The 13,319-nt window shown below is 43.6% G+C and overlaps 1 protein-coding gene across 1 annotated transcript in view; it reads right to left on the bottom strand.

The window, feature by feature from the left end:
* CHRM2 (cholinergic receptor muscarinic 2) overlaps positions 1-13,319 on the bottom strand; it is a 301,596-nt gene that overhangs the window by 104,746 nt on the left and 183,531 nt on the right. The window lies entirely within an intron of this gene.

Genomic DNA, 13,319 nt, shown 5'->3' with positions numbered 1-13,319 from the left:
CCCATGGAGACAGAACAGCGCTCTGCTTTTGTAAACACAGCAGACCGCTGTTCCTGTCAGCAATGAATACAGGGCTCCTGTGTTCCTATTTAGGAACACAGGTCCCTGTGTTCATTCCATAAGTCCATCCCCCACAAAGTTAGGAAGCACCCCCTAGGGACACATTAAACCCATAGATCGCCCCTGGTGTTAACCCTTTCCCTTCCAGTGTCATTAGTACAGTAACTGTGCATAGTTTTAGCACTGATTACTGTAGTAATGTCATTGGTCCCCTCAAAAGTGCCAGTTAGATGTCCGATCCGTCCGCCACAATGTCGAATGTCCCGTTAAAAATCGCTGATCGCTGCCATTACTAGTAAAGAAAAAATAAATTAAAAAAAATGACATAAATCTTTCCCCTAGTTTGTAGACGCCATAACTTTTGCGCAAACCAATCAATACACACCTTTTTGGGATTTTTTTTTTACCAAAAATATGTAGCAGAATACAAATTGGCCTAAAATGATGAAAAAATTAGATTTTTAATTTTTTTTTTTTATTGGGAATGTTATGTAGCAGAAAGTGAAAAATACTGTTTTTTTTTTTTTTTTCAGAAGTGTTTATAGCGCAAAAAAATAAAAATCACACAGGGGATCAAATACCACCAAAAGAAAGCTCTATTTGTGGGGAAAAAAATACATTCATTTTATTTGGGTACAGCGTTGCTCGACCACGCAATTGTCAGTTAAAGTAATGCAGTGCCAAATCGCAAAAAATGGCCTGGTCATTAAGGGGGCAAATCCAGAAGTGGTTAATTAGCGTCCGGTCCAGAAGTGGTTAATTAGCGTCCGGTCCAGAAGTGGTTAATTAGCGTCCGGTCCAGAAGTTGGTAAATAGGGGCAAGGAAGAACCAGGGAAGGCAACGTTTAAGCATATTGAACCCCAGCTCTATTTATTTTTTTGAAAAATGAAAAAATGCCAACTGAAAATATTTGATAAATCTGCGGTGGACCTCTTCCGTTCCCCAATCCCCCCCCCCCCCCGCCCCCGCCCCTTCTACTGAACTGGCTGCAACAGCTGTAAGTATTGGAACTGCAACCGAAAAGTCATTCCCCTAGAGGAGTCAGGGGGATCAGCGCTAATTGGAGTCCTCTGAGGTCAGGCTCATCACAAGATAAGAGGAGAGATTCATCAAACAGACAGTGTTTTGTCTCCAGTATTATTGCTAAGCTGTACATAGTGATCTGTACTAAACTCCAGCTCCGGACAAATATCCAAAACACCCCCTTTAGTTTATCCCTGTGTACGTTTAGCTCCTTCCCACCTGCAGCCTGACAATTAACATTCCCCAGCACAATGCTTGTTCTATGGAAAAGCTGAACTGACGAAAGAAATCTCTCTGATTGGTTACCAATCATGTGATCACTATGATGGCCAATCGCTGTAACCACATGGGTTTGTTTACAAACAAACTCGCCAGGTTCAGCTGTCATTGAGTCCCTCGCAGAGAAAAGAACATTGACTACTGACTGCAACTCTCAAAGCAAAACATAGCCAGGAAAAAAAATATTAGAAAAAGTAAAGAAAATCCAAACCCAAATACAAAATCCATGAACAATACAAGATTGAACACATTACCGTATGTATTTTCCACAATGTTTTCAATCTTTTTAAATCTGCAAATTTCATTAACCACTTTACCACCGGAGGATTTTGCTGTCTTACGTCCAGGCCACTTTTTGCGATTCGGCGCTGTGCGAATTTAACTGACAATTGCGTGGTCGTGCGAAGCCGTAACCAAACGAAATTTACGTCCCTTTTTTCCCACAAACAGAGCTTTCTTTTGGTGGTATTTTATCACCTGTGTGTTTTTTACTTTTTGCGCTATAAACAAAAAAAGAGCGACAATTTTGAAAAGATAACAATATTTTTAACATTTTTTTATATGAAATTCCCCCCAAAAATGTAAAAATCTATTTTTTTTTAAATTTTTGGCCAATTTGTTTTCTGCTAACTATGTTTGGTAAAAAAAAATCACAATAAGCGTATTTTGATTGGTTTGCGCAAAAGTTATTGCGTTTACTAACTAAGGGAAAGATTTTTGTCATTTTTTTTTTTTTTTTTTTAACGAGTAATGGCGGCGATCTGCGATTTTTTTTGCGGGACTGCGACATTGCAGCGGACAGATCGGACCCTTGACTGACATTTTTGACACTTTTGGGGGTACCAGTGACATTACTGCAGTAATCAGTGCTATAAATATGCACTGTTACTGTAAAAATGACACTGGCAGGGAAGGGGTTAATTTTATTGGAGAGGGAGGGGTTAATGTATGCCTGGTGCTTACTGACGTGTGGGGGGGGAGGTGACTGAGTGAGTCAGGGACAGATCGCATGTTCAGCTATGCTGAACACTGCAATCTGTCACTCCTTGTCACTTAGGAGATCCGCCCGCTCTGTTTACACAAGCGGGCGGATCTCCAAACTGGATTCCCAGACGATCGGGGAAGAGCAGCGGCGATCGCCGCCGCTCTTCCCCTGGCCCGACTCCCGCTGTGACTGAAAACAGCGGGAGCGCTCCTCCGGTGGCACGTGAGCTCCGCCTACAGGGGGAGGAGTCCAGTCTACGTCGCTGGACAGAATCGAGACACTTTGCCGCAGTACAATCCCAGTGACTGGTCGGCAAGTGGTTAAGCACTTGTCGACCAGCCGTCGTACATATACGGCACCGTCCTGCGAAACCACTTACCTGTACATTGCTTCGCGGGAGTGCTAGCGGGGGCACGCGCCAATTTGCCCCAAGGGAAGTAAAAATTGCAGGCCTGGCATCCGCAATTGCTGTTTGTCACCCGCAATCGCTCCCTATGGAGACAGAACGGTGGTCTGTGGTTGTAAACACAGCAAACCACTGTTCTGTCAGTTATGAACACAGGGATCCTGCATTCCTCTTATTTAGGAACACAGGTCTCTGTGTTCATTCAGTAAATACATCCCCCCACAGTTAGAAAGCACCCCCTAGGGACACATTTAACCCTTTGATCGCCCCTGGTTTTAACCCCTTCCCTGCAAGTGGCATTAGTACAGTAACAGTGCATATTTTTAGCACTGACTACTATAGTAATGTCACTGATCCCCCAAAAGTGTAAAAAAGTTTAAAAAATGTCAGTTAGGTGTCCGATCTGTCTGCCGCAATGTCGCAGTAAAAATCTCTGATTGCCGCCATTACTAGTAAAAAAAAAAAAATGACATAAATCTTTCCCCTAGTTTGTAGACGTAATAACTTTTGCGTAAACCAATCAAAATACGCTTATTGGGATTTTTTTTTACCAAGAATATGTAGCAGAATACAAATTGGCCTAAAAGGATGAAGCAATTAGATTTTTTTTTTTTTTTTTAATGGGAATGTTATATAGCAAAAGTAAAAAGTAGTGTTTTTTTTTTTTCAGAATTGTTGCTCTTTTTTTGTTTATTGCAAAATAAAAATCGCACAGGTGACAAAATACCACCAAAAGAAAGCTCTATTTGTGGGGAAAAAAGACATGAATTTTATTAAGGTACAGCGTTGCACAACCGCGCAATTGTCAGTTAAAGTAACGCAGTGCCATATCACAAAAAATGGCCTGGTCATTAAGGGGGTAAATCCTTCTGGTCCAGAAGTGGTTAACATAAAATTGGTCATGCAGTAATAATATCTGTACCCTTTCATGAAGGTCCTTGTTCAGGCACTTCCTGTAATAGCGTGACAACTGTCTCCTAATTTTGCTCTTGTGTTGTCTATCTCTATCTGACACATGCACCCCTAGTGGACACTACAAGCCATACATGTGAATGCAAGCCAAGTGCATGCATAGTTCACCATTGTATCAGAAATCTGTACCAGAGCAATGATGTGCAGCTATTAGAAGTATTAGAAAGGAGTTGGAGGATATCAGTGCAATAGATAGAAGAATGAAAAAAAGGGAAATAGGGGAGACTTGCTAAAACTGGAGAGTGCAAACTCTGATGCAGTTGTACATGGTAACCAATCCGCTTCTAATTTCAGCTTGTTCAATTAAGCTTAAAAAAAAAAACTTAGAAGCTGATTGGTTTCTAGTTTTAGTTCTAGTTTTTATTAAAAAAAAAAAAATAAAAACAGTCACCAATAAGTCCCGGTTCACACTAGGGCGACCTGTGAGGCGACCTGGTCGCCTCACAGGTCGCCTCCCATAGGGAAGCTGCGGACCCGTTCTAAAAGGAGCGACACAAGTCGCTCCGACTTAGAAAAAGGGTCCGGAGCTTCTTTGGGGCGACCAGGAGGCGACCGCCATAGACTTCAATGTTATGAAGTCCGTGGCGGCCGCTCCGAGGCCGCGGCGCGCTGCTTGCACCGCGATCTCGGAGGTCGCGGTGCGAAGTAGCGTCGCTCGTATGTGAACGGGCACTAATAGTGTTTATTTTTTTAAACTGTTCAGATCTACTGTACAAGAGAAATAGAGAGTTGTGTTACTACAGGAGTTGGGAATGTCCATTAACGCTAGGTTTACACCCATCCGTTTTTGCGGGCCACATTTGTGCGGGTGCGAAAGCCCATTCAAATGACTGGGCTGCCGTGCCTGCGTTTCAAAAAAAAAAAAAAAAGGCGCGCTCACGTCTTCAAAGACACGCCCACAGGGAAATTGCATGGTATTTTTGACCATGTGATTTCCCTGCGGTTCCCGCACCCACACTGTGATTTTACATACGTGGGGGGGCATTCAGAATTCAGCGTTTTCGGAGAGCAGTGCATTATCACTGTGGGCGGTTGCGCAGAAGTGTGAACCTAGCATAAAGCAGTAATAAATGTCAAAGCAACATTGTATATTGCAGCTTACCATACATGTGTGGTGGCTGCATTTCTTTTCTTTTTTTAGGCTGTCCTTTATTCTCACCTGGTGATCCAGCCACTAACACACTTCGGGACTTAGTGTGTCCACTCTGGATAGAGGAGCAACACAGACCCCATTGGACAGGAGCATTGTCTATCTGAGGAGAGGGAAATGCTAGATGGACTCACAGATTTACATGGACAATGCTAACAAATTAAAGCTGAACTCCAGCTAACACGTTTTAAGCCATTTCAGCAACAGCATTTCTTTTGAGATAAATGTTTTATATCAATGAATAAAAGCTGATCATTGTAAGCACCCTGTTAGTGTTCAATTTGTCTCAGCCTTTCACAGAAAAAGGGATATGATCCGAAGCATACACACAGTGACGTGCCTTCATCCCTAATTGTATGTACAAACATGAAACAGAGGTCATGGGACTTTAGATGAGGCAGGTCACTAACTAAAATACACATAGATAAAATCAGAACGTGGTCATTTATTGTACATTCAATGATTAATACAAATTTATATCATCGGTTTCCAAATATGATGCAGACATGTGTGAAAAACAGCTAACAGAAAAATTAATATACTAGAACAATTCATATAATAGTAGTAAGATAATATTTCGTAGAGAAATACATGGTCTTCTCTGAATAATTGTCAGGGACTCAATACCCTGCGCAGGCGCACTGACGTCGCTAACCGGCGAACGCCTATGCGCATGCGCTGAGGCTACCTTAGGTAGTTTGTGGCTATCATGCGTTAGCGCAGACGCGCATGCGCACACAATCCGCCTTTAGCGCCAAACGCCCTATTTAAAGCCAGTGATCACTCTGAGTCATTGCTGTGTCATCATCAGCTCTACTATATCCTGTGCCTGTTATATATGCTGTTCCTGTTTACCTGACCCGGCTTGTCTTTGGATTCTGATTGTTCCTGTTTACCTGACCCGGCTTGTCTTTGGATTCTGATTACCTGCTCCCCCGCCCTGACCTTGGATTGTCCTGACTATCCTCCTGTCTCGTCCTGATCTGTTTACCTGCTACCGGCTATTGGTCCTGGACCTGTTCCTGGGTCACCCAGGGAATCCGGGGGGGCCGCGACCTGGTGTTAGCAAGCAGCCAAATCCATCCCCACCATCTGGGGCCCTGGTGAAAACTGGCTAACACTTAGACTCCGCGCCTCTGGTGAACCTGTGCCACGCCAGTTACCCGGTAAGCCACTCCTCTTACGTCAGGCTCTGCCACGTTACCCCGTGACAATAATATATCTATCCATCTATGTGGCTCTACGCGTTTCATAGATCCCTGTCCACTCATCAAAAGCTTGATGCAAAAAGATTCCTGTAAATATAGGTTTGTATAAGAATGCAAAAAATCTCATATATATACATCCAACATGTGTACCATGTATTTCTCTACAACATATTATCTTACTACTATTATATGAATTGTTCCACTATATGAATTTTTCTGTTAGCTTTTTTTTTACATAAGTCTGCATCATATTTTTTAAACTGATGATATATATATTTAGCACTGCCCCCTTGAGGACTGCTGGATTTCACACTTACGGGTCCCCCTGGGTTACCATTAGCAACCTTAACAATAACAGTCTCTCACTTTTCTTCTTGGCTCATTCAATAAACAATCCAGGGGTATGTAGTTGTTTTTGTGTTTTATTGATACATTAGGGGTGAGAGAAGGGGATAGTGGGAAACTCCGAATTCACTATGCACAAGATTTGAGGACTTCTATCGCTTGGTACAGCCAGGCTGTTGATCCACCTTGCCACTGAGGTGAATTTAGTTTTAAGTCTTTTTCCCAGATGACTTGATGAACTGATCTTATCTTCAGGACACTCTCCTAGTATCCTTCTTCTTGCTTGCTGACACCCGTCCACTGACTTTCCTAAGGGGACCAGGCCCCCCTCAGGTCAGGCCCCTAGACACGATCCCCTGTACTCACGATACTGTTTTTTCAGGGTCTCCAGTGTCTCCCCCTCAGTCAGCTCTCCAGGACCTCTGGGTGCAGCTCCACTCCTCTGGTACTCAAGACGACCTCCTGATGCAACGTGCCACTGTTACACAGGAGGGGGCAGCCGTCACCAGGGCCGCTGATAGGGCAGTACAACCGGCCCTATTGTACCGGGCCCGGCCCCCATCAGCTACACAGTGGGGCCCGGCCACATGACAGTTCGTTACTGCATTATTAAAAAAATTGCTTTCTAAACTCCTCTCCTGCTTCTTCTTGCCTATGGAGTGTGTTATATAATTTTCCTGGGCCCCATCAGGTCTTCAGAGGGGCCCAGGAGGTGAGCGCAGTGGAGGGACTATTTCTTTATTTTCGGGGCGCATGTACATCATGCCGCCCCACTATTCAATTAGTCCCGGCCGGCGGAGTGATACTGCAATTCTCCGTTCGGCTCTAGGCTGCTGTCCTGCCAAGATGTGAATAAGTTGAGCGGCTGACAGGGAGAAGCAGGAAGAGAGTGCAGCTGAAATGGACACATGGACACAGTGAGTGAAGAATAGTGCATAGAATCCTCACTGTGTCCTATTATATCACAGCATAGCAGGTTATCATTAGCAGCACAAAAAGCAGGGGCTCTATCATGTCTCTGTGTCACACAGCTGTTGGGTGCTGACTTTGTCAACTTATGGCTGTACTGAGTTTTACAGACTGTAACAGAGCACAGCCATAACAAAGTCAGCACCTAACAGTCATGTGACACAGAGCCATGATAGAGCCCCTGCTTTTTGTGATGCCTGTGTGATGATCATAATGCTGATGATCATAGGACACAGTGAGATGCTACTTTACACTTCAGTTGGGGGAGCAGTAAACATGTGCAGTGGAGCTGCATTTTTACTGCCCCCCAAACCAATCCCCTTTAACTGCTTCCCTTCCAGCTACATACTGTACCAGTACGTCACTGGATTGGAAGGGTGATATCTTGGTCATTGCTACAGCAATGATCGACATATCATTTTTTTCAGCCTCAGTGATTCTGCACACAGTAAAATTAATCCTAGTGGCTAAGAAGTCACTGGATTAATTTTACAGGCAGTGACATCCCTGCCTTTACTGCCTTTAGGATGCAAACGGTAGCATCCAGTTCCTGAGACACAGTGAGAGTGTCATTCCTCCCACTGTGTGGCATCAGAAACCAGAAGCGATAAGGATTTTATCACTTCCAGTTACGGACTCATGTAGCCATTACCGGTTTGAACAAGCATCTGATCAAACTGATCTTGATTTGATCAGATGCTTTGGAGGCCAGAGGACAGATATGGGGTCTAAAAGACCCCGGATAGCTCCATAAAGAGGACCTGTCATGGCTCATGCTATCACAAGGGATGTTGTTCATCCCTTGTGAAAGCAAAAAATAAAGATACAGTGTATGATTTTTTCTTTGTAAATAAATTAATAAAAATACAATTTAAAATAAATTTAAAATGCCCCCACTACTTTATGCTTATGCGCAATTGCGAACGCACACGTTGGCTGCGCAAGCATTTATATAAACGGCAACAAACCTGCATTTTGTTTCAAGACGGGGTCAGGGGCGGGGCCATGGGTGTCATTAGCGGTTTGGTTGAAGGGGGCCCCGTCAGGTGGACTGTATGGGGCCCCATGATTTCTAACAGCGGCCCTGGCCGTCACCCTCCCTCCGGGACTCTGCTCACCAGTCAAAGACCTCGCAGCACATGTGCTCCTGGCTTTTATACAGTATACCAGAATGCACCGAGGCGACCTGCCCTGCCAATCACCAGGACTGTACCAAAGCCTATGCATCCATTTGTCAGGTTTCCTCCCACTGTCCAACATGCCTCCCTATTGGACCAGTGTGAAACACTATCTAGACATAATAAATCGCATACTGAGCACGATGAGCAGACCTCACTAACAGATCCTCCTCTCTAATAAGCAGAGAACAATATAGATTTGCCTGCTGTTCCTCTGATAGGCAGACAGAGCCAAAAACTATACTCTCACTAGCACCTACCTAGGAGGTGCTACATATATTTGAATGAATCATTGAATGTACAATAAATGACCATGTTCTGATTTTATCTATGTCTATTTTAGTTAGTGACCTGCCTCATCTAAAGTCCCATGACCTCTGTTCCATATTTGTCTCAGCCTTCCAACTGCCACTTTTCCTGGACAATTAAAGGATGTTAAAAAATACAACAGGATCAACACATGACTATAAAAAAACAAAGAAATCCTAGAAAAGAAAAGAAAACAAATGCAGCCACCACATCTAAAGATTGACATATTACATTTATGTAATACTGCGTTAGGTTTAGTAAATAAGGTGAAGCTGTGCATGCTTTGAGTTGAAATTCAAAAGAACATCTTGTTCATGAATGAACATTCAAGGTGCAGAGAGAAAATCCTCCACTCCTGCAGTAAATAACCCCGTTCCATAGGAGGGATCAGAATGAGAGATTTCCCAAGAAGGAAAGACCTCGGTCAGGGACGGGGTTATTGTATTTTCCAGCTAATGACCGGCGTGGTCAGGCCATGGACTGGAGTCTGGGCTGGATAAAATAACTTTAAATAAATGAGATTAAGGGCAGAGATGACACAGGATGCCAGACGATTGTGTCAGCGCTACTCACCCCATGGATCAGATAAATAAGCTCGGCAGCCAAATGTTTATATAGGCAAGAAATGGTACGTTGTACACACTGATCTAATGAGGAGCCGGGGATGTGTTCATGGGGCTTTCCAGGGTGAGGGGTGTCATTGTCCTCGAATGGAGTTCAGTGTCTTCCGAAATAAGTTTGTGTCAACAAGCAGAGGGGAATTCGGGTCTATTAAAGAAAAAAGTCCAGCTTTACGGCTTGTTCACTTCTCTCTTCCACTTGTTCAGGCTCCGTTCACATCTAGGCGTTTTGGGGCGTTTTTGGGGAGTTTTTCTGCTCTAGGATCAGCTCTCAAAACGCCCAACAAGACAAATCCTATTCATTTCAATGGCCCCTGTTCACATCTGAGCGTTTTGACGCTGTGAGCAAAACGCCCAACGCTCAAAAAAGTACATGAGCTTCTTTTTGGGCAGATTACAGGCGTTTTCCATTGGTCTCTATTCAATCTAAAAACGCCTGCACAAAAAACGCCTGTAAAAACGCCTGTAAATCGCGGTAAAAAACGCGCAAAACCGCTACGCTCAGGTGTGAATGTAGCCTTAATTATTTTATTATTCCAGGATTGGGTATTCAAAATAAACGCTGCTTAAGGCTCCATTCACACGAATGCGTTTTTTTCATGCTTTTTGCAGAAACGCTATTCATTTTTTTTTAAACATGGGTTCCTATGGAACACGCTCACAGCAATGCATTTTTGTGTCTCTGCGTTTTTGGAAAGGGTTGGGGACTTTTTTCCCGCAATATGCAGCGTTATGCATGTAATAGACTTCAATGGGCATGCATTAAATATGCAAGTCCTGCGTTTGCATGTCTTAAATTGCCCACCAACAAATTGGCCAAATAATTAAAAAAAAAGAATCAAAAACGCATCAAAAACGCGTGTCCGTAAAAACGGAAAGCACAGTAAAAGGCACTGCTGAAATGCTGAAAAACAACATGCATAGGTGGTAATTGAGCATGATGATGAATTTTTGGGGAAATTAAAAAACTTGCAGTTGGGCTTCCCCTGCACTTCAAGGGTTAAATTATCTTTTTTTTTTTTTTTTTTTCCAGGGTACCATAAAAAAAAAACAGCGTTAGGCCACTTTCGCATGGGTGGTTCGCCCGACAGACTCCATTTTGCTCAGCGGGGATCGATCCGCCATTCCCCTCATAGGGATGCATGGAGCATCCAATCAGGTCCGCTTGAAAAACTGACAGGCAGACCAGATCAAGGGGCTTTACTTGTCTTATGCTTTGCTCCCATAGGACCCCCACCTAAAACCCAGAGCAAAGGGTTGCACATACATTTTGCAATTTTCTTCAACCACCAAAATTGGTTGTTTACCTCATCAACACAATTAGTATAGATGCGGGAATCCCTCCCGCTGCGCTATTGTATTCTGACAGCGGGTGGTTTTCTCATCGTCAGAATACAATGATCACTGCTGCCAACTATAGCCAGCAGCATAGATCATACAAAAAATCCCAACAGGCTGGTTGTACTGAAGTTAATCAATAGATCGACTTCAATACAAAAAGGCTGACCCATAGATGGATCGAAATTTGCTTGGTTCCAGCCAATTTTCTATAGTTGGCTTAGGATGGAAGAGGAGAGGACTGGCACCTGAGGCAGCAAAGGATGAGGGAAGAAACAACTGCTTTTAAATGTTTATTTTTTTTTTTTTTTATTTCCCTGGAGTTCCACTTCAACCCTATAAGCTTAGTCAAAGTCCATCTCCAGGCTCTTTTTTTACCAAGGTCACCCAGGAGCTGACATCATGGCTGTAATCTGCATCTTTGAAGACCTCCCAGTGATGGAGAATAGGCGCAAGAGCAGACTTGGAGACCTTTCCAGCGGCGCATCCACTGGCTTACTGGGTCTTGAGGATGGACCACTGGCCAGAACTTGCTCAATATGCAATGGAGCTACTGGCCTGTCCTGCTTCCAGCATGCTTTCTGAACGGATGTTCAGTGCCGTTGGAGGTTTTGTGAGTGCATTTGTCCACAGACTCTGTTGATCAGCTGACTTTCATCAAAATGAACCAGTCCCGGTTAGCCTAAAGCCATCAGAAGAAATCTAAGTATGTACAAAAAACAAAAAAAATCCCATAAATTATATATGGGGGGGGGGGGGGCTTCAAAGAGGCAACTGGGGCTGGGGATGTTGCCCAGAATTGGACGTAAGTGACCATTCACTTTTCAGGTTTCGGTCATCTTCCTGACTGTGGGGAATTTAGTATATTCTTACCCAGACTTTTCTGGCAATAGCTTCCTTTAGAACTCCCTGTGCCCAATTCAGGTAAGCATTGGTGTCAATTTCGGTAACATTGCCGGCATTACTGACAATTCCAGGTACTTCCTTCTACCGCCACTTTAAGAACCTGGTCCATTGACAACAACAGTATGCCCCTATTAAAGTGTTTGTAAACCCCCAGCTAGTGTTTGTACCTATAGGTAAGCCTATGATAAGGCTTACCTATAGCTACTGTATATATCTCCTAACTTGCACCGTTTAAGAGATATTTACATTGCATGCAGCTAATGACGTCATCGGTGCATGTGCTCTGAAGGAATGGCTGCCCGTGCTCTTTCTTCAGAGCCCTATGCCGTGAACACAATCAGATGGCCGGATGACTCGCACCTGGAAGTAAGATGGCTGCACATGTCAGCCGTGTTACCGGTGAGCGGGCGGCTCTGTGGGGGCTTTGTTCTAAAGTAAGTATTCCATAATGAGCTAGTTTGAGATGCATACTAGTTCATTATACCTTTGCCTTTCAGGTTATTTTTTTTCTGGGGTTTACAACCTCTTTAAGGCATATCCTGTTATGGAGTGACAACTGTCTCCCAGTTGTATTTTTGCATTGTCACTCAAGTCCCAGTCCATAGTTGTCACTATCAGAAAACTGGACCAGGGTAATGATGTGCAGCTGATACCAGAGCGAGTGAATGTAGACAGGAAGTGGCTGAAAGAGGCTGCAGGAGACTGGCTGAGCTGAAAAAAGTTGAGCTGAGCTGATCTACTATGTATCCACCAAGAAGGAGAGAAGTCTAAGCAGGGTTAGATGGTGGCGTCCAGTGCTGGACTTAGAAAAAAGAATGAAGGAACTACGGTAAACCCCCGCTCCATCACGGTTCAGTTTTTGCGGTCCCGGTATATTGCGTTTTTTTTGTAGTGTTATTTTACTATATAAATCATTAAAAATGAAATATTTTTGTGTTTTCCATAGCTCTTTCTATGTCTCTCAGTATCTTTTATGTGTTTAAATTAGTTTCTATTGTTTTAAAAGTGTGTTTAAAGACCTTAAAATGCCTTTACACGTACAGTGACAGTAAAAAAAACATGCCTACAATGCATTTTAATAGGGTTTTTCTATTTCGCTGATTTTCACTTTTCGCGGCTGGGTCCGGAACGTAACCCCCGCAATGGAGGGGGTTTACTGTACCCCTAATCCCCTATGGTTTTCTATTTGCTGGCAGATCTATAAATACACGCCTGGTTTTGCTGAATATGCATGTTTATACTATTGATCAAAGGGCAAATCACTGGTTGGCATCTCTAGCAACTGCTACCCCCCCTGCAAGTGGAACTTCACATTCCCAATCAGCATTTTACTTGTTTTAAACTCTTTTATATTTTTTTAGTTACTTCCTGGTTTCTTGCCAAGGCAAATGATGGTATACATCCCAGGAGTCTTGAGGAGGGTGTTCTGTTGAATAGTGCATCCCATCAGATAATCCCTCCGACAAGATCTGCGCATACGCAATATGTAACGTCACTCCAGCTGACCTATTGATCAGCTGGCGTGACGTCAACACTGCGCATGCGCAGATCGTCTGAGGCATTATCCAAG

The sequence above is a fragment of the Pelophylax lessonae genome (assembly GCF_965119305.1).
Source record: "Pelophylax lessonae genome assembly, chromosome: 4".
Taxonomy (NCBI): domain Eukaryota; kingdom Metazoa; phylum Chordata; class Amphibia; order Anura; family Ranidae; genus Pelophylax; species Pelophylax lessonae.
This window is presented reverse-complemented; position numbering and strand designations above follow the sequence as displayed.